This window comes from Zalophus californianus, chromosome 11 (genome assembly GCF_009762305.2).
Source record: "Zalophus californianus isolate mZalCal1 chromosome 11, mZalCal1.pri.v2, whole genome shotgun sequence".
NCBI lineage: Eukaryota > Metazoa > Chordata > Mammalia > Carnivora > Otariidae > Zalophus > Zalophus californianus.
In genome coordinates this window covers 79,446,249-79,471,192 of record NC_045605.1, presented here as the reverse complement: position 1 = coordinate 79,471,192, position 24,944 = coordinate 79,446,249, and the positions used below count along the sequence as shown (strand labels likewise).

General features: G+C 36.9%; 1 protein-coding gene and 1 pseudogene across 1 annotated transcript in view; both read right to left on the bottom strand.

The window, feature by feature from the left end:
* ANO3 (anoctamin 3) overlaps positions 1-24,944 on the bottom strand; it is a 437,993-nt gene that overhangs the window by 365,829 nt on the left and 47,220 nt on the right. The window lies entirely within an intron of this gene.
* Positions 12,812-13,577, bottom strand: LOC113914811 (annotated as a pseudogene).

Here is a 24,944-nt window from a genome sequence, read left to right as displayed (position 1 = left end):
CTGCATAATTCTTTGTTGGAGGGAGCTGTCCTCTGCATGTGATTGTTTCTGTATTTCTGGCCTCTACCTACTAGATACCAGAGCATCAACCTCTCCTGTCGTAACAACCAAAAATAATTGTAGACATTGTCAAATGTCCACAGGGGAAATAAAAGTCTTCCCAGTTGAGATCACTTATTTAGGTAGCATGGGATGAAAACAGAAAACTCACACCTAGTTTAGCTGTACCCTGCAAAACTGTGGTAGCTGAGAAAAGAAAGGGAAAAAAGTAAAAAAAAAAACAAAAACAAACAAAAAAAACACTAAGTGCTTATTTTGTAACAGGAAGAGTGGTGTAATCAACATACATTATCTCCTGTGACTCGATTTCAACAACTATAGATGTTTTTATCATCTTCATTTTATAGAATAAGAGATTCACAGAAGTAATAAGTATATTGCTTATTTAATAAGTAAGAAGGCTTGTTAGAGTAAGGTAACCTGATCAAACTTGTATACATAGTAAGTGGTGAAATCAAAGGTTGCAACTATAAATGAGCAAAATTTCAAGTTTTTATCCACCATTCCATGATATGTCTGGAAGTCAAATAAGATCACAAATATAAGCAAAGATATAATCTTTATAACTATTTTTGTAATTTTAACTTTTATAATTTATCATCTTTATACTCCTAGAAGAATTCTAAAAACTAAAGAAAGGCAATATGCAAGGCACTTGAATGGATCTTTTGTAAACCATGGTGTTTTATTGACCCATTCAACAACTAAGAGTAGGAACTTCCAGGTTTAGTCCGAAATCCATCCGGACGACTTTGAGACTAAGTTTCACTACATGATACAGTTTCATATGGTATGATTTTAAAACATTTACTAAAAATCATCTAGTAACTTGGATTTAAAGAGATTAGTGTTTTTTCCCTATTAATTTACAGAGTGCAGAGAATAGTGCCTTCTCATTTGTCTCCAGGTGTAATGGATTCTTCCTAACTTACCCTGGTCCCTGATAGTCTCCATCACTCTCCCTCCATTAGGTACCTTTCCAATTATCCTCTTATAATTTGCCATCCACTCACATAAAGATCATTCCAGAAGCCTAGTGTCAGATTATTGAAGTCTATCATCAGTGACTGGTTATCTCTAGTTAAGTCTCTGAGGTATTGAACGGGTTCTGAGAGTGCTGGGCTCTCCTCGGGCATCTGGTGTGACTTTGCTGAGAATTGAGATCATTTTTGTTCTTATAACTTAGAAACAACTGTACATCATCATGACTTAGTTGTTTGTACCAGTAAACCTTAGCCTGGGTAAGACAAATCTGCAAACTAATAAATAACTTCACTGTTGGCTCTAAGAATTTCCTACTTAACAATTTATCTGAGTCACTAGTTTGCTCACTTGGGCAAACAGTTTGATTATCAACAATAGTTCACTGATCACAATTTACTTCATGGCCCTTGTTTTGCTGTGTCCACCAATCCTCAACTGATATCGATCCTTAACTGATTCCCTGATTTCTCATTCCCAATCTGTACCCTCCTCAAAAAAAAATAAAAAAAAAAAATCTTAAACCACTTGAGTTTGGACCTCAAAGCCCTGTAAATATCCTAACTCTGGGGCACCTAGGTGGCTCAGTCAGTTAAACATCTGCCTTCAGCTCAGGTCATGATCTCAGGGTCCTGGGATGGAGCCCAGCATCAGGCTCCTTGTTCAGCGGGGAGCCTGCTTCTTCCTCTCCCTCTGCCCTCCCCCTGCTTCTGCTCTCTCTCTCTCAAATTAAAAAAGAAAATTCTTAAAAAAAAATCCTACTTCTGACTGTTCATCAAGGTGGTAGTACTACTAACATAATGTAACTTCAACTACTAATATAACTTCAAGTCACAGGTTACCTGGTAATATTTTGAGGTTTACCACCATGAATGGAACTGGATTTGAGACTTAAGGATTCTGGTTCAAGGGCAAAGCTAAGTAAAAAAAAAAAAAGCTTCTCAGTTTGCGGCCGTTAGGAGACCCCTTTTACTTCCCATTTCCTAGTAATGCCACTGGGAATTGTTATTCCATCAGCTAAACATAGTTTAGTCCGTGAAATGGTCTAATCCACGAAATGAGAGAGATCAAACCATTTATAACATAATTTATCATCATATCATAACATTCAGATGGTACTTGGAAATGCAACTGAATTTTTAAAAATCTCAAAAAGAAAGATATAGATGCAGATTTATGTACTGAAGGATAAAAGTATTAAACATCAGGATTGGAGACTGATTTTTGCAGGAGACATTTCTGTATAGTATGCTAATGTTTGATGTACATAAGACACAAAAATCCTCTCTTATCTTTTATATCTGTGACCTCCTCTCAAGTGTGTGGTTTGATTCTGATTCCTGCTAATAAGATTCAAAATAAACTAAAGATGATAGTCTGAAAATGTATGGGAAATCTAAAGTAAGATAAATAAGTAGGATATCTAATATAAAGCAATAAACAGGCCATGATTAACATGTACCTGCAAAATTCCATAAACAGTGCACATTTAATCTTCACAATGATCCAAAAAAAAAAAAATCTGAGTTAGAGTAGCTTATCAAATACCACTACTAAAAATGGTGGCATGGGAATTTAAGTCTATCTAAACCCAGAGCCCATCCTCCATGTAACACCCACTGTCTCTGTAATAGTGTTAACCAGGTAATAATGTCAGACAGAGGGATAGAAAATAAAATTAAAAGGACAAAATGCCTTTGTTGCCTGAGGATAAGATTAAAAAGTACTTACTCTAATTGTCCCACAAACACTTCAGCAGTTTTTCTAATTAATCTCTTTAAGATATTTGGAAGAAACGCCAAACTCTAACCTACCTGTCAGATCATTTCCTCGTGGAGGGTAATAACATCGCTAAACACATGATTACAGAGAAATAGCTCCAAGCACTGAACACAGTGTGGGCTTTCCTGTGGGCTTGAATTTGAATTCTGAATCTATCACTCAATTTGGGTAACTCCTTTAACCTTGATGAACTTGTTTCTTCATCTTTAAAATTGGAATATTGAAGCCAACCTCAAATGGTTGTGCTGAAAACCAAATGAGAGAAAACACTGAGAAGCCTGTGCAGGAATGCCTAGAACGCAAAAACATCTTCCATCAAAATATTTAGTAATACCTGCTGAGCTGTATGTAATTTTTAACCTCATATTATTTAACTGGATATAGAAACCTTGCTATTTATCCTGATGATTTTTTATTAAATCTTCTTAATATTTACTTGATATGTATTCCTTACAAAAAGTCATTCAAAAAACAAATCTAGTCTCAAGTTGTTATTTAAGTTAGAGAGACATTCAAAGTAGCATAACATAATGAATAATAGTTAACAGGATTTTGAGTGTTGTCAGCCACCAATAAAACTAATCCCAAGCCTCAGACATAAATGAATGTTCAGAAAATGCATATCTTTTCTACATGTGCTAAGTAATAACCTCCTAAAATAATGGCAACCTTGGTAATAATTTGAAGAACTTAGAGATTGTAATTTCATTTGTGATAAATTTTAAAGATAGGTTATTTTAAAGATAGGTTATCTGGCCCACATGGTTTATTTCTCCAGTCTTGCTTTTATCCTTTTGTATGTTCATTTATATTTTCTCCATTCAAAGTCATTCTAGTTAGATAAGAAGTGCAGCAATATAATAGATCCTAAAATATTTAGGCTCTCTGATCCAAAGAAATAGACTGAATTGGGGCAGCTAGAACCTTTACTTTTAGTGCAAGGTAAAACTTGATATACCTTTCCGGGAAATGCTACAGGGACTCATAAGTCAACAGCCTTGAAAGAAAACACTCCAGCCTCGTGAAGTTTGAAAGTCTAGCATGTTAAATTTATTTCCAAATGGCTGAATCCACAATATGAAGCACAATCTGGGTGTTGGTAATTCCTTCTAGAATGAACTTGTAGCAAGCAGATGCCTTGGTTAGCATTTCATGTTAATGTTGAACATACTTTCTTGTATTTTCCCAAACTACCATCCTGGCCCCTATATGATCTACTCAGTATCCAGTAGTACAGATGGAACAAACAATCAGTCATTTGTGTCAGAGCCTTGTCCATAAAACCCAGGTAAGTCAGGGAATGGGACAGACTCATGTCTAACCACATGATTTGCCTAACGTTGGCAAACACAAAGTGGGGGTGGCATAGTGGATTAGCAATTGGATTATCTGGCCTCATATCACATCTTTACCATTGATTGGCTGTATTACCTCTTAATTTCAGTTTCTTCATATGCAAAGAAAAATCTGACTAATTGACTTTTTAAGGTTAGTTCAAAGTAAAGCATAATTCATTGCAAATTGTCAAAAATGTGTCCAATAAGTTTCCTCTTTTCTCTTATTTTTTATATAATATATATTATACATACAAAAGTGTACGCCCCAAAAGATAAACATATATATATACGTTTATGCAATATATATATATATATATATTTTTTTTTTTTTTTTTGCACTGGTTCAATAGCCTGACTATTCTGTTGTGTGTAGGTGCAGAGAAGTGCTATGGGCCACAGCACCAGTTTCCACCAAAGACACTGCAGTGAAAAATGTTTTGCCTTCTGTGGACATGGTCACCATTAATGTGAAGTGTTAAAGAAGGCCTCTGCCTCCTGCATTTTCATGCCAGAGAGGATGACTCCCACCCAAGTCTCATTGGCTTGTGTGGAATCTGGCTTTCAACTAAAATTTAACAAGGCATGTTCTCATTTGCATATTGCCCAAGTGTTTCTTTTAGGATCAGTGACATATGAGAGTCTTTCAGGTGGGTTAGTTACATCATTTACCAGGGCACTAGCATCCTAGCATTCTACCTTAGATGTGAATTTTGTTTAGACCTCAGAAATAGCATGAAAAGATCAAAAGAAGTTTTATGTTTAATGAAATGTGGTTCACTGGGTGAATGAGAAAAATAGGCATGGAGTGTATATAAATGCATATGCATACCTGTCAGATACATATAAGTAGGGGTTTATGTGTGGGAAGTGTTCAAATGTCGGTATGAGTAACATCAAGTGGGCCATGTCATTCACTGTAGTGACTCACTTTTCTGAAGGAGGTGATGGAAATAAGTGTTCCATGGAAGAGTTTCAAAACTGCTTAAATAATTTCAATATTAGAAAACCAAAAAACACAATTCCATGTTTGTCCTCAGGTTCCACATTGGCCTTATTGAACAAGAGACTCTGAACTTTTAGTTCAGAAACCAGGAGGTAAACTACCTAGAGAGTAAAAGAGATTTCCTATAAGGATTCTAGTAATCCATAGTTTTTCTAGGATGTCAGTATTTCCAGAATTACTTTTCATGATGCTTTTTGTGTATTTTATACCCCAGAATCAGACTGAATTGGTCACTAAAAATATCATTTAAAAATTTTATTAAACAATGTGATTTTCTGAGATTTTTTCTGAGTCAGGTTAAAGTTAAATTTAGTTTTATAGAAACAAAACACCTTGTAGTTTGCATAAGACAATACTTATTGTGTATTTAAACCTTTGATATAGAAGTTTAGGACACATCCTCTTCTCTAGGAAAAAAAAACCCATAAACCAAATAACACTTGTAAACATTTTATGCATTGAGTATACATGACAGTACCTCACTGACTTAAAATACGATTCTTTGCTGCCTTTTATTTTAAATGTTAGATAAATGCAGGGAAACACTGCCTCATTGATGGGAAACTCAATTCAAGTGTTTCCTTAGTGTTTGCAATGAAATATTAACTTAGATCTATAGAAAAAAAAACAGAACCAACCTCATTCTTCATTTTGAATTATAAAATTCAGAGACAGTGGGAGCTGGAAAATTCCTGAAAACATCTGAGTTAGTAGGTTTCAAAGACCTGCTATAATTGGATAGACCTAGAAGATCCAAATTGAAGATCTAGAATTGGATAGTTGTCCCTCAGATGTTGACCCAGAGTACAAGAATAGACCTGTTCCCTTCCTGTACCTACTTTTCAGTTATAAAATTTTCATTTTCTCATTTATATTTAGGGGTCCTAAGACAGATTTTATTATAAAACCAAAACAAAGCAGGGTGTGCCTGTGTGCACATGTGTGTGTTTAAAATTTGAAAAGGGACTCATATAAAGGCACCTTCATTTAACAGATTAAGAAACTAATACCTGGAGAAGTTAAGTGAAATGCCCAGAGAAGAAAACAACTAGCTAGTGACAGAACTAAAAAGATAATTTAGTTCTCGTGATTATCAATTCAGTGCCTCAACCTTAACTTTTGGGTGGTAAACTGCTTCAGTAATGAAAGATGGCAGCTATAAATCCAGCAGAAATTTTTGCATAAAGCCAGCTTGCTTACAGCCTATATAAGCTTGAGGTGGTACAAAAACTGGAAAATAGTATCCCTTGGAAGTTTAACCATTTAACTATAGTCTCTATGCTGGAAATGAAAAATTAAACAGGAATACATGAAGTGTTCTGACCAAGGGGTGGTTCACACATGGCACACAGTGTTGTGGCATCAAAATCTATGCCCATCATGGGCCTCTTAGCTCAGAATACAATCAAACCATTTGTTTTCCACAGAGAGCACATTCTACTCTTTCTCTATTTCTCTATATATTCAGCAACACACATGGGTGGAACATAGAGGCAGCCAAGAAGAAAACATGAAGTGCTCAGAACTGCAGGAGGAAGAAAACCTCAAACACATGTAAAAAGAAAAGGAAGCTTTCCCTAGGTTTATGAGCAAGGTTTTTCCAAAAGCAAGTGACAGACACTTTCTCAGCAAATACTCTATTTGCTAGCCTACATTTACCAACATTTCCCCCCATAGTTAGATTATAGTTAGGTTGGGGCCAATAGTTCTGACCAGTGGGCTGTAAGTACAAGTGACAGTGACATGGGCAGTCTGAGGGAACAACAAATGTTTGTTCTCCATGTTCCTTCTTCCCTCCCGTGCTGTGAGAGTGGAGGTCATGTGTTGAGAGAACAAAGTCCTCCAATGCATAAATCTAGGTCTCTGAAACAATGCTGGAAAGAAAACTACAGAGGGCTTTGCATGGGGGGAAAAAACCACATCATCTGTGTTAAGCAACTAAGATTTGGGAGTTTGCCTTACGGCAGAGTTTAGTCTATATTACAGGGAAATTATTGTTATAAGATTTAGTTAACAAGGATTATTTAATATAAATTTGTACAAATTCATAAACAAAAATAGCTTATATTCAGTTTATTAGATGTGATATAAAATATGTTTAGAGACATAGCAATGCTCAAAATATTTATATTTTCTTTCTAATTAGCCCTTTAAAAAAGGCATGAATTAATTTAGCACAATCAACAAGAGCCACCAGAAAAGGCACAGAACTGCATAACTCAAGAAGAAGTGATAAAAACCAGAACACACAATTCATTCCCTAGCCAATGTTGGCAAAGGCCTTTAGTCCCTCCTTTGCACAGCAATTAACAATTAGTATTAGGGGTGCCTGGGTGGCTCAGATGGTTAAGCATCTGCCTTCGGCTCAGGTCATGATCCCAGGGTCCTGGGATTGAGTCTTGCATCGGGTTCCCTGCTAGGCGGGGAGCCTGCTTCTCCTTCTGCCTCTGCCTGTCTCTCTCTCTCTCTCTCTCTCTCTCTCTCTGACTTTCATGAATAAATAAATAAAACTTAAAAAAAAAAGAATTAGTATGAGAGGGCACCCGGGAGGCTCAGTCAGTTAAGCATCCCTTTGGCTCAGCTTGTGATCTTGGGGTCTTGGACTCAAGCCCCACATCAGGCTCTCTGCTCAGCAGGGAGTCTACTTTTCCCTCTCCCATTGCCCTTCCCCCATGCTTGTGCTCTCTCTCTCTCTCTCAAATAAATAAACAAAACTTTATAAAATTTTTAAAAATTAAAAAAATTAAAGAATTAATATCACAATCTATGTCCTTGTCAATGACATATATATCTGTATTATCTCCTATATTAATTATGTAGTAAAATGTGTTCAATTAACATTCTATAAAATAAATTCAGTTTTTTATAAGTAATCCTTTGTTGTCTTGACAAAGTCCTCTGCAAACAAAACCCTGAAGTATACAGTGTTATTGAATGATGTCTGGATTAAGTGGGTCCTGCTCAAACATGGCAGTCAGTATCCATATGCCCCAGTGACAAAGCGAGGTAATTGGCCTGCATTACAGAATGTTCTGAAGAGCTAGGCAAATACAAGTTATGGTTAATACTATATCTTTGCTTAAGCGATAGTTCTAATATAGAAGAAATACAGAAGTTTAAAGGCAATATAAAAGAATGGTGCATCCCAAGGAATAAAGAATGTCACAAAGAAATAAAAAACTTAACTTCAAAAAGTCATTTCAACAGATGATAATGTCTGAGTGAATAATATGTGCATACACAATCCAGTTTAGCTCCACTAGTTGATTTCAAGAAATTGCAAAGACTTCTTGAAAGTCTTTCTCTTTTGCTATAATAAGTACCATTTACATAGTTTTCATTCACTTTCTATATTTTGCTGTCATTCATTTAAATAAAAATCAAAACCAATATCAAAGTCCATATATAATAACTTCATTTAAAAAAGAAAGCTAACTTGAAAGAGAAGAACTTATAAGATGCAAATTTTAAATCCTTCCTCTTAAAAGTGACTGGAGTTCTAAACTAAATAAAACATCTGGATTTTCAATAATACTCTCATCTCTTCAAAACAAATAGAGAACACCAAGATGGTAATTGAATAAAGCTCTAGTATTAATTGAGTTGAAACAAGTTTCTGCAAATGACATTCCCTTCAACTCTTAATGGCCTGTCTCTTGGTTTCGGTGACTAACAAAACCAGAAGTTTACAATTATGATTCTCAGTCACTGAATAACTCACAAGTGTATTCCCCTTTTGGCCCTGGTACATGAATACACAGCTCAGTAAAAGTAAAGAAAATTTAGAAATAGAGAATGTGCATATAAAAATTTAGTACCTGATAAAAGTGGCATTCAAATCACTGGGGAAAAATGAAATATTAAAACACATAGGTGAACAACTGGTTCACCACTGGGAGTGTGGGGAGGCTAGCTCTATATCCCTACCTCATACTATACATAAAAATAAACTTCAAGTAAAACAAAGACTTAAAAGTAAGAAAATAAAACAATACTAGAAGTCAATATAACTGACCTTTTTACCTCAGTATGAGGAAACACTTTTTTAGCTGAGTCAAAAACTCCAATATATTAGAAGAAATTATTAGTAAATTTGGCTACAGAAAGAAAATAATATCACAAGTAAAATCAAAACAATTAAAAAAACTCAGAGAAAATGTTTCCAATATATGTCATAGAAAATGGACAGTATCTCTAGTATGTAAAGAACTGTTAAAAATCAGGGAAATAAATATGAAAAATTCAAGAGAAAAACAGGCAAATGACATGGACAATCTCAGAAATACACAGCTGGCCCTAAAACATGACCAAACTTTCAGTTTTCATTCGTTAAAAATAAAAATGTATACTAAAACTACACTCTGATACCATTTTCATTTATCAGATTGGTGAAAATTTTTAAACATTTGACACATTCTATTTATAAATCTGTGAATTAACAGGCTCTCTCTACCCTGCTGATAGAAATATAACATGTTACCACCCACTGGAGTGGAAATTGATATTAAAGATAAAACAAAAACGGGGCACCTGTGTGGCTCAGTTGGTTAAACGTCGGACTCTTGATTTTGGCTCAGGTCATGATCTCAGGTGCGGCTCCACACTGGGCATGTAGACCGCTTAAGATTCTCTCTCACTGCCCCTCCTCCCCTCTCTCCCTCTCATAAAATAAATAAATAAATAAATAAATAAATAAATAAATAAATAAATAAAACAAAAAGCAAAATAAACTTTCCGTAGTATATACTGGTTGACCTCACATACTACTAGGAATCAACATGAAAAGTCATCTTCCAAAATAGCACATACACCAACCAAACACATACAAGTATTCATTTGACATTATTTATAAAAACAAAACATTGGGAACATCCTTTTGCCTTTTGCTCATATGTAAAGAAATCACTTTATAAATTATGATGCATTATCACAGTGAAGTACTATACCAAACAGCTATAAAAAGAAAGAGAATAGTCTTCATGAAGTGATATGGAGTGATTTTCCAGGATATGCTATTATTAGTTAGAAAAAGCAGTATGCCCAAGAGCATATGTTGTATGCTATTCTTATTTTATAAAATAGTGGAGAACTAAGAAAAAAAATATATATAATCTTATTTTCGCAAAAATAAAAGAACACAGTGACAATAATCCAGAATTTAATCAAAGTGGATGCCTACAGGGTGGAACAGGGTAAGAATAATAGCAAAGGGAATGTGACTTTGCTAAATATATTTTTGAATTTTTAATCATATTAATACTTTCTATATGCAAAGCATAAGATTTGATCAGCAAGGATAAAGGAAAATCATAAAATGGACATAAAATCATTAAATTGAATATAATCAGATATGATTAATATTAAATGCATATCAAATTGATAACATAAGCATACTGTAGTTGGGGGGAGAAAAAAATAATTGACCCAAGTACTTGAACTGTACACTGTTAGTGGAATATAAGAACAACAAAAAGGTGAAGAAATATTGAGTATTAATGGTTGATTTGTTGTTGGTATAGTAGTTCTTAAAGTAGTTTTTGGTATGCTATATAGTATTGAGTAAATACAAAAAAATAGTTTGTGAACCAAAGATTTCACTTAGAGACAGGAGATGTAGCCTAGGCGAAAGAGAAGAAAATGTGGCATTGTGTTGAAATTGTAAATACCAGTGCAATTTCATTATGTATATTAAAATATATTTTCCTAGGACTGTCCACTAAAAAGGCCTAAAAACATTGACTCCTAAAAGCAACACATACAGTGCTTAGATCTTCATTTCTAAATAGCATTACTCATTAAAAAGACCCTGTCTCTCAGGAAAAATGGTTAATTCTAGGTCTACATCTGGGAAAATTTAAGGCAAGCCTAAACTACCTTATGTGTCATACAGTAAAAAAGTACAGACAAACTAACTGGACTTGTTAAAGGACACAGAAGCCTGCTTGAAGCAACTGGTGAAATTTGGAAAATGTGAACATCAGTTGGAATTACGACAGCGATGGATTATATCCCACTGAATTTTAAAGGAACAACAACAACAAAACACATTTATTTATAAGTTCACCAAAAGACATATATGCTAGAATGTTCATGAGAATATTTTTATGCTGGTCTTCAAACTACCCAAATGTCCATTCGTAATGGATTGGATATATAAGTTGTGATATATTCACATGATGCCATGCTAGAACGTAAGGAGACGAATTATCTACTGTTCTATATAACAATATGGGTGAAACTTTAAAAAATTATGGTGACTCAAGTAGTCAGACACAAAAACAAAAACAAAAACACAACACTACATATTATATAATTCTATTTATCTCAGATATAGCAGGAAAAATTAGTAAATGCTGCTAGATTTCAGAATAGTGGTTATCCTTGACATATAACTATTGTAGGGAGCTACAATGCGCTATAATGTGCTATTCTTAACGTGGATGCTAATTACAGCAGTGTGTTCAGTTTGTGAAATTTCACTGAGCTACATTATTATTATCAGTATGTATATTAAAGTGTGTATGTGTACATATATTTTAACAAAAGAAAAAATTCCATGAGTCCTAGGTGATAATAACAAAATGTGGTGGTAAGTGGGAGAGGAAAAAGCTCCTACTTTACAGAAGAATGCCATTAAAGAAATAAAGGATGATGAAATTAAAAAGTCATTATGCAACCTGTGTTGTAATAATTGATTCAGGAAAGAGTCACCAAAAGATGCTAAATTACTGAGTAAAGCATTGCTGTGGAAGAGAACATTTGTACAAACTTCACAAATCATCCCACAGATTACTTATTAATTACAAAAGGGGAAAGGTACTTTTACAATGAAGAAATCATGTGAACACCATCTTCACATGATGATTACAATTTACTCATTAAAAGTGGGACCAATGTACATCACATGCCTCCTGATATAATGCCCTAAGAAGGACACTTTATAGCTTTTTTGAAAATCATATTTAACTTTTTTTCTAATTAAGAGGAAATAATAGAACAAATTCCATTTGAAGAATTTTCTGTAAGACAAATTACTTGGGATCATAAAAAAATTCAATGTCATGACAAACATATACAGCAGGAGACTCTTCTATATTAAAGAAAACTATTGATCTATGTGTCTATTGTTTTTGCCAGTACTATACTGTTTTGATTACGACAGCTTTGTAGTATATCTTGAAATCTGGCATTGTGATACCACTAGCTTTGGTCTTCTTTCTCAAGATTGCTTTAGCTATTTTGGGTCTTTTGTGGTCTACACAGACTTTAGTATTATTTGTTCTAGTTCTGCGAAAAATGCTATTAGTATTTTGATAGGGATGGCACTGAATCTGTAGATTGCTTTGAGTAGTATGAACATTTTAACAATATTTGTTCTTTCAGTCCATGAGCATGAAATAGCTTTCCATTTTTGTCATCTTCAATTTCTTTCATTAGTGTTTATTTGTTTTGTTTTGTTTTTGGTTTTAATTTATTTTTTATTATGTTATGTTGATCACCATACATTACATCATTAGTTTTTGATGTAGTGTTCCATGATTCATTGTTCACATATAACACCCAGTTCTCCATGCAGAACGGGCCCTCTTTTTTTTTTTAAACATCACAAATATGATTTTTTTATTTGTCACCATTAAATGTCTGACTTTTAAACAGATTCTTGGACTGGTGGCTCATATCTATCAGCTCGTTCAACTTTAGCACCGGTCTCAAGCCCAGTAGCTTTTCCAGAACTACTACCTTCACCATGAAACTCCATGAGCTTTCCCTATTCAAACTTGGGCTTCTTCAGCATTTTTACTTTTCTAACGAAGACATCATGAAGTGGATAAATAGACTGACAAGCCTTTTCTATATCTTTTCCAATGCTGTCTGGAATCAATTTATTGACCACTTCTTTCAAGTCATTTCTTTGCACCTCTTGGGTCATGATTTCCATCATCTTTTTCCGAATTTGACGGACCTGTTGGTGCTGAGCATAAGGGGTCTTCCGAATCTGATTATTGCGTTTTTTAGTAAAACTAACACAAAATAGACGAAGCAAATAACCATTGGTAGTCTTGACGTCAACATGAGCTTTGATCATGGTCTGCCATTTTTTGAACATGGAGCACATTTTGTCACAGGTAAGATCCATGCCATGGAAATTAGTCAGGCAGTTTTGCCCTGAACATCCTCAGTAATTAGCTTGAATTTTCTAAATGCAACTTCATCATTCTGCAAATCAGCAAGGCTCACTTCAAAAACCCGACCCTTGAGGCCATCAGATGCGATTTTGGTTCCTTGAGTTCTTGTGACTAATGTTTTTCCAATATTTCTTATATTGAACATAGCTGGTGCTTTCACATCATATCAATCTTTCTTAGAAAATGGATCAACCACTATCTTCTTGGCTCCCTTTTTGCCGCCTTTCGTAAGGCGCTTGTTCTTTTTTTTTTTAATTTTTATTGTTATGTTAATCACCATACATTACATCATTAGCTTTTGATGTAGTGTTCCATGATTCATTGTTTGGGCATAAAACCCAGTGCTCCACGCAGAATGTGCCCTCTTTAATACCCATCACCAGGCTAACAGATCCCCCCACCCTCCTCCCCTCTAGAACCCTCAGTTTGTTTTTCAGAGTCCATCGTCTCTCATGGTTCGTCTCCCCCTCCAACTTACTCCCCTTCATTCTTCCCCTCCTGCTATCTTCTTCTTCTTTTTTTTTTCTTAACATATATTGCATTATTTGTTTCAGAAGTACAGATCTGTGATTCAACAGTCTTGCACAATTCACAGCATACACCATAGCACATACCCTCCCCAATGTCTATCACCCAGCCACCCAATCCCTCCCACCCCCCACCACTCCAGCAACCCTCAGTGTGTTTCCTGAGATTAAGAATTCCTCATATCAGTGAGGTCATATGATACATGTCTTTCTCTGATTGACTTATTTCACTCAGCATAACACCCTCCAGTTCCATCCACGTCGTTGCAAATGGCAAGATCGCATTCCTTTTGATGGCTGCAAAATATTCCATTGTGTATATATACCACATCTTCTTTATCCATTCATCTGTTGATGGACATCTTGACTCTTTCCACAGTTTGGCTATTGTGGACATTGCTGCTATAAACATTGGAATGCACGTACCCCTTGAGATCCCTACATTTATATCTTTGTGGTAAATACCCAGTAGTGCAATTGCTGGATCCTATGGTAGTTCTATTTTCAACTGTTTGAGGAACCTCCATACTGTTTTCCAGAGGAGTTGCACCAGCTTGCATTCCCACCAACAGTGTAGGAGGGTTCCCCTTTCTCCGCATCCCCACCAACATCTGTCATTTCCTGACTTCTTAATTTTAGCCATTCTGACTCGTGTGAGGTGGTATCTCATTGAGGTGTTTTTTTTTTTTTAAAGATTTTATTTATTTATTTGAGAGAGAGAGAATGGTAGAGAGAGAGCACGAGAGGGAAGAGGGTCAGAGGGAGAAGCAGACTCCCCGCTGAGCAGGGAGCCCGACGCGGGACTCGATCCCGGGACTCCAGGATCGTGACCTGAGCTGAAGGCAGTCGCTTAACCAACTGAGCCACCCAGGTGCCCTCATTGAGGTTTTGATTTGGATTTCCCTGATGCCGAGCGATGTTGAGCACTTTTTCATGTGCCTGTTGGCCATTTGGATGTCTTCTTTGGAAAAATGTCTGCTCATGTCTTCTGCCCATTTCTTGATTGGATTTTTTGTTCTTTGGGTGTTGAGTTTGATAAGTTCTTTATAGATTTTGGATACTAGCCCTTTATCTGATATGTCATTTGCAAATATTTTCTCCCATTCTGTCGGTTGTCTTTTGGATTTGTGGACTGTTTCTTTTGCTGTGCAAAAGCTTTTTATCTTGATGAAATCCCGATAGTTCCTTTTTGCCCTTGCTTCCCTTGCCTTTGGCATTGTTTCTAGGAAGAAGTTGCTGCGGCTGAGGTCGAAGAGGTTGCTGCCTGTGTTCTCCTTTAGGATTTGGATGGACTCCTGTCTCACGTTTAGGTCTTTCAACCATTTGGAGTCTATTTTTGTGTGTGGTGTAAGGAAATGGTCCAGTTTCATTCTTCTGCATGTGGCTGTCCAATTATCCCAACACCATTTGTGGAAGAGACTTTTTTCCATTGGACATTCTTTCTTGCTTTGTCGAAGATGAGTTGACCACAGAGTTGAGGGTCCATTTCTGGGCTCTCTATTCTGTTCCATTGATCTATGTGTCTGTTTTTGTGCCAGTACCATACTGTCTTGATGATTACAGCTTTGTAATAGAGCTTGAAGTCTGGAATTGGGATGCCACCGGCTTTGCTTTTCTTTATCAATATTCCTCTGGCTATTCGGGGTCTCTTCTGGTTCCATACAAATTTTAGGATTATTTGTTCCATTTCTTTGAAAAAGGTGGATGGTATTTTGATGGGGATTGCATTGAATGTGTAGATGGCTCTAGGTAGCATTGACATCTTCACAATGGTTGTTCTTCCAATTCATGAGCATGGAATGTTTTTCCATTTCTTTGTGTCTTCTTCAAATTCTTTCATGAGTGTTTTATAGTTTTCTGAGTACAGATCCTTTGCCTCCTTGGTTAAATTTATTCCTAGGTATCTTATGGTTTTGGGTGCAATTGTAAATGGGATGGGCTCCTTAATTTGTTTCTCTTCTGTCTTGTTGTTGGTGTATAGGAATGCCACTGATTTCTGTGCACTGATTTTATATCCTGCTACTTTACTGAATTCCTGTATGAGTTCTAGTAGTTTCTACTACTCTAGTAGTAGAGTCTTTTGGGTTTTCCACATACAGTATCATAACATCTGCAAAGAGTGAGAGTTTGACTTCCTCTTTGCCGATTTGAATGCCTTTGAATTTTTTGTTGTCTGATTGCTGTGGCTAAGACTTCTAATAATATGTTGAATAGCAGTGGTGATAGTGGACATCCCTGCCGCGTTCCTGACCTTAGGGGGAAAGCTCTCAGCTTTTCCCCATTGAGAATGATATTCGCTATAGGTTTTTCATAGATGGCTTTTATGATATTGAGGTATGTACCCTCTATCCCTATACTCTGAAGAGTTTTGATCAAGAAAGGATGCTGTACTTTGTCAAATGCTTTTTCTGCATTTATTGAGAGGATCATATGATTCTTGTTCTTTCATTTGTTAATGTATTGTATCACGTTGATTGATTTGTGGATGTTGAACCAACCTTGAAGCCCAGGGATAAATCCCACTTGGTCATGGTGAATAATCCTTTTAATGTACTGTTGGGTCCTATTGGCTAGTATTTTGGTGAGAATTTTTGCATCCATGTTCATCAAGGATATTGGTCTGTAATTCTCCTTTGTGATGGGATCTTTGTCTGGTTTTGGGATCAAGGTAATGCTGGCCTCATAAAATGAGTTTGGAAGTTTTCCTTTCATTTCTATTTTTTGGAACAGTTTCAGGAGAATAGGTATTAATTTTTCTTGAAATGTTTGGTAGAATTCCCCTGGGAAGCCGTCTGGCCCCGGGCTTTTGTTTGTGGGGAGATTTTTGATGACTGCTTCAATTTCCTTAGTGGTTCTAGGTCTGTACAGGTTTTCTATTTCTTCCTGGTTCAATTTTGGTAGTTGATACATCTCTAGGAATGCACCCATTTCTTCCGGGTTATATAATTTGCTGGCATAGAGTTGCTCATAATACGTTCTTATAATTGTTTGTATTTCTTTGGTGTTGGGTGTGATCTCTCCTCTTTCATTCATGATTTTGTTGATTTGGGTCATTTCTCTTTTCTTTTTGATAAGTCTGGCCAGGGGTTTATCAATCTTGTTAATTCTTTCAAAGAACCAGCTCCTAGTTTCGTTGATCTGTTCTACTGTTCTTTTGGTTTCTAGTTCATTGATTTCTGCTCTGATCTTTATGATTTCTCTTCTCCTGCTCGGTTTAGGTTTTATTTGCTGTTTTTTCTCTAGCTCCTCTGGGTGTAGGGTTAGGTTGTGTATTTGAGACCTTTCTTGTTTTTCAGAAAGGCTTGTATTGCTATATACTTTCCTCTTAAGACTGCCTTTGCTGTATCCCAAAGATTTTGAACAGTGTGTTTTCATTTTCATTGGTTTCCATGAATTTTTTCAATTCTTCTTTAATTTACTGGTTGACCCATTCATTCTTTAGTAGGATGCTCTTTAGCCTCCATGTATTTGAGTTCTTTCCGACTTTCTTCTTGTGATTGAGTTCTAGTTTCAAAGCATTGTGGTCTGAAAATATGCAGGGAATAATTCCAATCTTTTGGTACCGGTTGAGACCTGATTTGTGACCTAGGATGTGATCAATTCTGGAGAATGTTCCACGGGCATTAGAGAAGAATGTGTATTCCGTTGCTTTGGGATGGAATATTCTGAATATGTCTGTGAAGTCCATTTGGTCCAGTGTTTCATTTAAAGTCTTTATTTCCTTGTTGATCTTTTGCTTTGCTGATCTGTCCATTTCAGTCAGGGGAGGGTGTTAAAGTCCCCCACTATTATTGTATTGTTGTCAATGTGTTTCTTTGATTTTGTTATTAATTTCCTTATAAAATTGGCTGATTCCATGTTAGGGGCATATATATTTACAATTGTTAGATCTTCTTGGATAGACCCTTTAAGTAGGATATAGTGTCCTTCTTCATCTCTTATTACAGTCTTTGTTTTATAATCTAATTTGTCTGATATAAGGATTGCCACCCCAGCTTTCTTTTGGTGTCCATTAGCATGGTAAATGATTTTCCACCCCCTCACTTTCAATGTGGGGGTGTCTTTAGGTCTAAAATGAGTCTCTTGCAGACAGCATATGGATGGGTCTTGTTTTTTAATCCAATCTGATAGCCTGTGTCTTTTGATTGGGGCATTTAGCCCATTTACATTCAGAGTAAGTATTGAAAATATGAATTTAGTGCCATTGTATTGCCTGTAAGGTGACTGTGACTGTATATTGTCTGTGTTCCTTTCTGATCTATGCTGCTTTTAGGCTCTCTTTTTGCTTAGAGGGCCCCTTTCAATATTTCTTGGAGGGCTGGTTTCATGTTTGCAAATTCCTTTAGTTTTTGTTTGTCCTGGAAGCCTTTTTTCTCTCCCTCTATTTTCTTTTTTTTTAAAGATTTTATTTATTTATTTGAGAGAGAGAGAGACAATGAGAGAGAGAGAAAGCACATGAGATGGGGGGAGGGTCAGAGGGAGAAGCAGACTCCCTGCCGAGCAGGGAGCCCGATGCGGGACTTGATCCAGGGACTGCAGGATCATGACCGGAGCTGAAGGCAGTCACTCAACCAACTGAGCCACCCAGGCGCCCTCTCTCCTTCTATTTTCAATGACAGACTAGCTGGATATAGTATTCTTGGCTGCATATTTTTCTCATTTAGTGCTCTGAAGATATCATGCCAGTCCTTTCTGGCCTGCCAGGTCTCTGTGGATAGGTTTGTTGCCAATCTAATGTTTCTACCATTGTAGGTTACATATCTCTTCTCCCAAGCTGCTTTCAGGATTTTCTCTTTGTCTCTGAGACTCGTAAGTTTTACTATTAGATGTCGGGGTGTTGATCTATTTTTATTGATTTTTGAGAGGGGTTCTCTGTGCCTCCTGGATTTTGATGCCTGTTTCCTTCCCCACAGTAGGGAAGTTCTCTGCTATAATGTGCTCCAATATACCTTCTGCCCCTCTCTCTCTTTCTTCTTCTTCTGGGATCCCAATTATTCTAATGTTGTTTCGTCTTATCGTATCGCTTATCTCTCGAATTCTGCCCTCGTGATCCTGTAGTTGTTTCTCCCTCTCTTTCTCAGACTCTTTATTTTCCATCATTTGGTCTTCTATATCGCTGATTCTCTCTTCTACCTCATTTATCCTAGCAGTTAGTGCCCCCATTTTTGATTGCACCTCATTAATAGCCTTTCTGATTTCGACTTGGTTAGATTTTAGTTCTTTTATTTCTCCAGAAAGGGTTTCTCTAATAACTTCCACACTGTATTCAAGCCCAGCTAGTATCTTTAAAGTCATGATTCTGAACTCTAGGTCTGACATCGTACTAATAATCGTATTGAGTACGTCCCTGGCAGACGGTACTACCTCTTGTTCTTTTTGCTGAGGTGATTTTTTTCGTCCTGTCATTTTGTCCAGAGGAGAATAGATGAATGAGAGAACAAAATGCTAAAAGGTTAACAACGTTCCCAGCAAATATACTCTATACAAATCAGAAAAGACCTGAAACCAGGGGAAAAGAAAGAGAAAGAAAGAAAAAAGAAAGAGGAGAAAAAAAAAAAAAAGAAAAAGATAAAAACAAACAAAAACAGAACAAAACAAAAAAAAAAAACAGAATATGATCAAATATGATCAGGCTAGTGCATAGATCAGTGCCACACACTGGATTTTGGGCATATTTTGGTCTGTTAGAAGAAAGTGCCTCCTAAAATTTTAAAGGAAGAAAGACTTATATATGTACAAAATAAGGGTTGATACAATGAACGGATGGAAGATGACTGTAAAGATGACAAGTGTAAAAGATTTTATAAAAGGAATTGATAAGATAAGAAGTTGTTTGAAAAAAGAAAGAAGATTTACAAAAAAAAGGGAGAGAATGTGATCAGGCAGGAGACTAGAACAAAGCCATACACCAATGATTTAGGGTATATTTTGATCTGTTAGAAGAAACTGTATCTCAAAATTTTCTTTTTTCTTTTTTCTTTTTTTTTTTTTTAAAGATTTTATTTATTTGACAGAGAGAGACACAGCGAGAGAGGGAACACAAGCAGGGGGAGTGGGAGAGGGAGAAGCAGGCTTCCCGCCGAGCAGGGAGCCGGATGCGGGGCTCGATCCCAGGACCCTGAGATCATGACCTGAGCCGAAGGCAGACGCTTAACGACTGAGCCACCCAGGCGCCCCTATCTCAAAATTTTAAAGAGAGAACAACTTATATATATATATGCCAAAAATAAGTGTAACTACTATGAAGGGATAAAATATGACTCTAAAAATGAAAAATAAAAAATGTTTTTTTTTTTAAAGGGATTGATAAGATGTTGGTTGAAAAAGGGAAAAAGAAAAATCCAAAAAAAAAAACAGTTAAAAAAATTAACTTGAAAAACTAATGAATCATGGTAAAAAAGCCATGAATTCTATGTGCAGTATTCCCCTATCGCTGGAGTTCTCCCGTTCTCCTTGATCAGTAAACTTGGTCTTGGCTTGCTGGCTGTTCGTGCTGATCTTCTGGGGGAGGGGCCTGTTGCCGTGGTTCCCAAATGTCTTTCTCAGAGGCGGAATTTCCCCGCCCTTGTCTGTCCGGGCTAAGCAAGCTGCTCGGGTTTGCTCTCCGGAGCTTTTGTTCCCTGCAAGCTCTCGGTACAGCTTTGGAGGACCAGAGTGAAAATGGTGGCCTCCCAATCTCCGCCCGGAGGAGCCGAGAACTTGGGGCCCTGCTCCTCGGTGTGCCCCCAGAGAAAAGCAGTCACTCCCGTGTCCCCGGTCTCCAGCTGCACTCTGTGTTCACCCGGCCTGTGACCGAGCGTTTGTATCTCTGGCACCCGACCCCGTGTGGAGTCTCCAAACCCAGCAGATCCCTGCGGTGCACTTCTGCGCCGCTCCTCCCAGGGGAGGAAGGGGAGTCTCCCTGGATCTGCTGCTTGTTGGGTCCCTGCTGGAGGAGCAGTGGCCCGACTGGGCAGCGGATCACAGTTTATGGCCACCCCGAGCTGAGAGCCCGCACCTCGGCTCCATCTCTGCAGCCGGCTTCCCCGCTCCGATACCTGGGAGCTCTGCTGCACTCAGGCACCCCCGGTCTTTCTTGACCCCGAGGGTCATGAGACCACACTGTCCTGGGAGGATTCCACCTCCCGCTTAGCCACTGCAGCGACGTCCCTCAGCGGAGCCGACTTCTAAAAGGTCCAATTTTGTGCTCCGCGGCTCTATCACTTGCCAGAAGCGGCCGACGGAGGCCCCCTCCCCCGCCGTCCATCCTCCCGAATATCCCCTCAGATTCACTTCTCCGCACGTCCTACCTTCCAGTAGGTGGTCGCTTCTCTGTTCAGAGTTGTTGCTACTCTCTTCTTCCGTCTCCTGTTGAGTTCGTAGGTGTTGAGAATGGTTTGATCGCTATTCAGCTGAATTCCTGAGACCACACGAAACCCAGGTCTCCTACTCCTCCGCCATCTTGCTCCCCACCCCCCTAAGGTGCTTGTTCTTGCCGACTGCCATGGCGCTGCTCAGGGAGCCAAAAGGAGAATGGGCCCTCTTTAATACCCATCACCAGGTTAACCCATTCTTGATTTGAGATTCACTGATTGGTGTTCTTCTATGCCCAAGAAATATTCTGATGGTTTTTCATTACAAAGTCCTGTTTCTGAGAATAGTTCAAATCAAAATGGAGAACTCTCAATGTATTTTCAAGAAAAAAAGACAACCTTAGTTAATCAAACAATAATGAATCTTTTATATAAGCAATAGTTTTTATCTTTAAATCATTGCTATTATATAGAATCTTCTCTTTTTTGATTTATTAGTTTTCCTTTGTTCTTTGTAAATCAAAGAAATATATGTGAGAGTTGTTACATGTAAACATCAAAGTCTCTATTTTTGCAAAGAATACATAATCTGGGAAGATCATGCATAAAGAAAAAAGCTTTTTTTTTTCTCTCTCTTCTAAAACTAGAGAGAGGAGATAGGGAAAGAGATTGATAAATGATTGATTACATCCAGGCTGGCACATCTGGCTAATAAGCATTGTTTTTCTAGCTGAGAATTTTCATTGGCCATGTCTCTGCTTTAGCATTTCTTCAGAGTCTTCAAAATATAGTCCCCAGATCATCTGTAGTAAAGTCACTCAGATTGTGTCTTAAAAATGGAGATTCTTGCCCCAAACCAAAACTTAGAGCATCAGAGTATCTGGGAGTAAAGCCACACGGACTCTGCATTTTTTTTTTTTCGGACTCTGCATTTTAACAAGCTCCTGGGGTGATGCATATATACAATAAGAATAAACACTAAAAATTGAGAAATGCTGCTGTATTATTCATCTGTGATTCTTAAATGTCTACTCCTGGGAATATTCTGTGTATCTAAACAATAGTAATGGTCCGAGCTATCACTTTGTTAGTGCTCATATTGAGTTAAGTGCTTTACATTTATCATTAGATTTAATCTTCACAACAGTGCTCTGAGGGACATATTCTGTGTCCACTTCCAGGATGAGGAAATATAACTTCAGATTGTTTAACCAACTTTCTAGATGGTCTGTAAATTCAGAGCTAGCAATCCCATCCAGTTGTGTTAGACTATGAAGTCCAAGATCTTAACTGCTATTATGCAACTTTCCATTAAAACTTTTTGGTAGATTATTTGTATAGATAGATGATAGCTAGCTAGCCAGAATAATTATTAATGGATGCATAGAATGATACATAAATTCATAAAGAGATAAGCTGTGTGTGCAAAGTAATGAGCCACATGGAGAAGAGTAGAGAAATTAAGTGCTATGGACCAGAATAGGAAGAGAAATGGAAAATTCTGCCCTGGAGGGAAATGTTTTATGAAGGGGAAGGTATTTCTAAATAACACCTTGAAGGTTAAGTAAAAGATGAACAGGTGGAGATGTACAGAGTAGAGTCATATGGATGGAATAACATTAATGAAGAAATAGAGGTAGGAAAGCTTGAAGATGGAAGAAACAACATGTGACAGTATGTAAAGTAAATAGCAGAAAACAGTAATAAAAAAACAGGACTAGATATTTAGGTTGAGGGAAGATTAGATTGGCCTTTCAATGCTTATTTAATTTGAACATATTCAGGAGGCAAAGAAATGTTTACAACAGTTTCAATTATCATCAATCCCTCTTTCCCTCTTTGCTTTTGCTCCTTGCCTGAAATATCTATCCTTTGGTCATCTACTCGGAAATTATGTATCCTTCAAAACTCGTTTGAAATATCATATCTTCTCTCATTTTCCTTGAAAGCTCTCTATTCTGCATCTCACCTCAAAGCTTAATTATATCTTACTTATCTTTGTCCTAGTAGAATTATAGTCAAATCTTGATTTTAGCAGAATAATTAAAAGTTTGGGCCCTGGAGTGAAGATCCTACATGGATTAGAATCCCAGCTCAACCACTTGCCTTAGTTAAGTGATTCACACCCTCTGTGCCTCAATTCTCTTATCTGTAAAATTGAGATCGTTAGTACTACTTGACATAATTATAGGAATCATTAATTTAAGTAAGCTTTATAGAGTACTATATTAGTTTCTGTAGCGTAATAAATGCTTTGCAAATACTAGCTATTACTTGCTACTATATTGGCATTTACTGTTTGAACTAAAGTTATTGGTCTATATGTTCCTTGCTAAAGACTAATTTCTTTAAAAGCAGGTAAGCATAAATGAGAAAAACACCTAGATGTTTACTATTAATGTGTACAGAGTTAGTATGCTATATATTTGTTGGCTAGGCATGTTAGGAGTATTAGAGTAAGAAGGTGAGAATCCTGTGGTGAAGCTTAAGACCACAGGCTAAATCAAGGGCTATGTTTTGAGGCAAGGAGCCTTTTTTAGGACCTATGGCACTTTGGATTATTTTTCCGTCGAAATCTAGAACTGTCAACAATCATATTTCAGAAATGTCTATTATTAGGATGAAGCAGAAACTGTAATACAAGCTATCTCATGCAAGCAATTTTATTTATACATATATGTGAAAAAAAAAAACTTGACTTTTTGAGGCCTCCATACTGTTTTCCAGAGTGGCTGCACCAGTTTGCATTCCCACCAACAGTGTAAGAGGTTTCCCTCTCTCTGCATCCTCGCCAACATCTGTTGTTTCCTGTGTTGTTGATTTTAGCCATTCTGACAGGTGTGAGGTGATATCTCACTGTGCTTTTGATTGGTATTTCCATGATGATCAGTGATGTTGAGCATCGTTTCACGTGTCTGTTAGCCATTTGGATGTCTTCTCTGGAAAAATGTCTATTCATGTCTTCTGCCCATTTCTTAACTGGATTATTTGTTTTTGGGTGTTGAGTTTGACAAGTTCTTTATAGAATTTGGATACAAATTCTTTATCAGATATGTCATTTGCAAATATCTTCTCCCATTCCGAACATTGCCTTTTAGTTTTGTTGATTGTTTCCTTCGCTGTGCAAAAGATTTTATCTTGATGAAATCCCAATAGATTATTTTTGCCTTTGTTTTCCTTGCCTCAGGAGATATATTTAGTAAAGTGTTGCTGTGGCCAATGTCAAAGAAGTTACTGCTTGTGTTCATTCTCCTCTAGGACTGCAACAACATGGATGGAGCTAGAGAGTATTATGCTAATCAAAATAAGTCAGTCAGAGAAAGACAAATACCATATGATTTCACTCATATGTGGAATTTAAGAAACATAACAGATGAACATCGGGTGAAACAAAAGGGAGGCAAACCATAAAACAGACTCTTAATGACAGAGAACAAACTGAGGGTTGTTGGAGGGGAGATGGGTGGGGGATGGGCTAAATGGGTGATGGGTATTAAGGAGGGCACTTGTGATGAGCACTGGGTGTTGCATGTAAGTGATGAATCACTAAATTCTATTCCTGAAACCAATATTACACTGTGTATTAGCTAACTGGAATTTAAATAGACACTTGGGAAAAAAACAATAAAATTAAGAAGTCTTACATGATTAAAAAACAAAACAAAACAAAATAAAATAAAATAAAATAAAATAAAAACAAAAATAAATTGAAATATTACTTGCAAAAGTCACTGTCACCCATGTGAAGGATCAGTTATCTCAGTTCTGGGAGAACA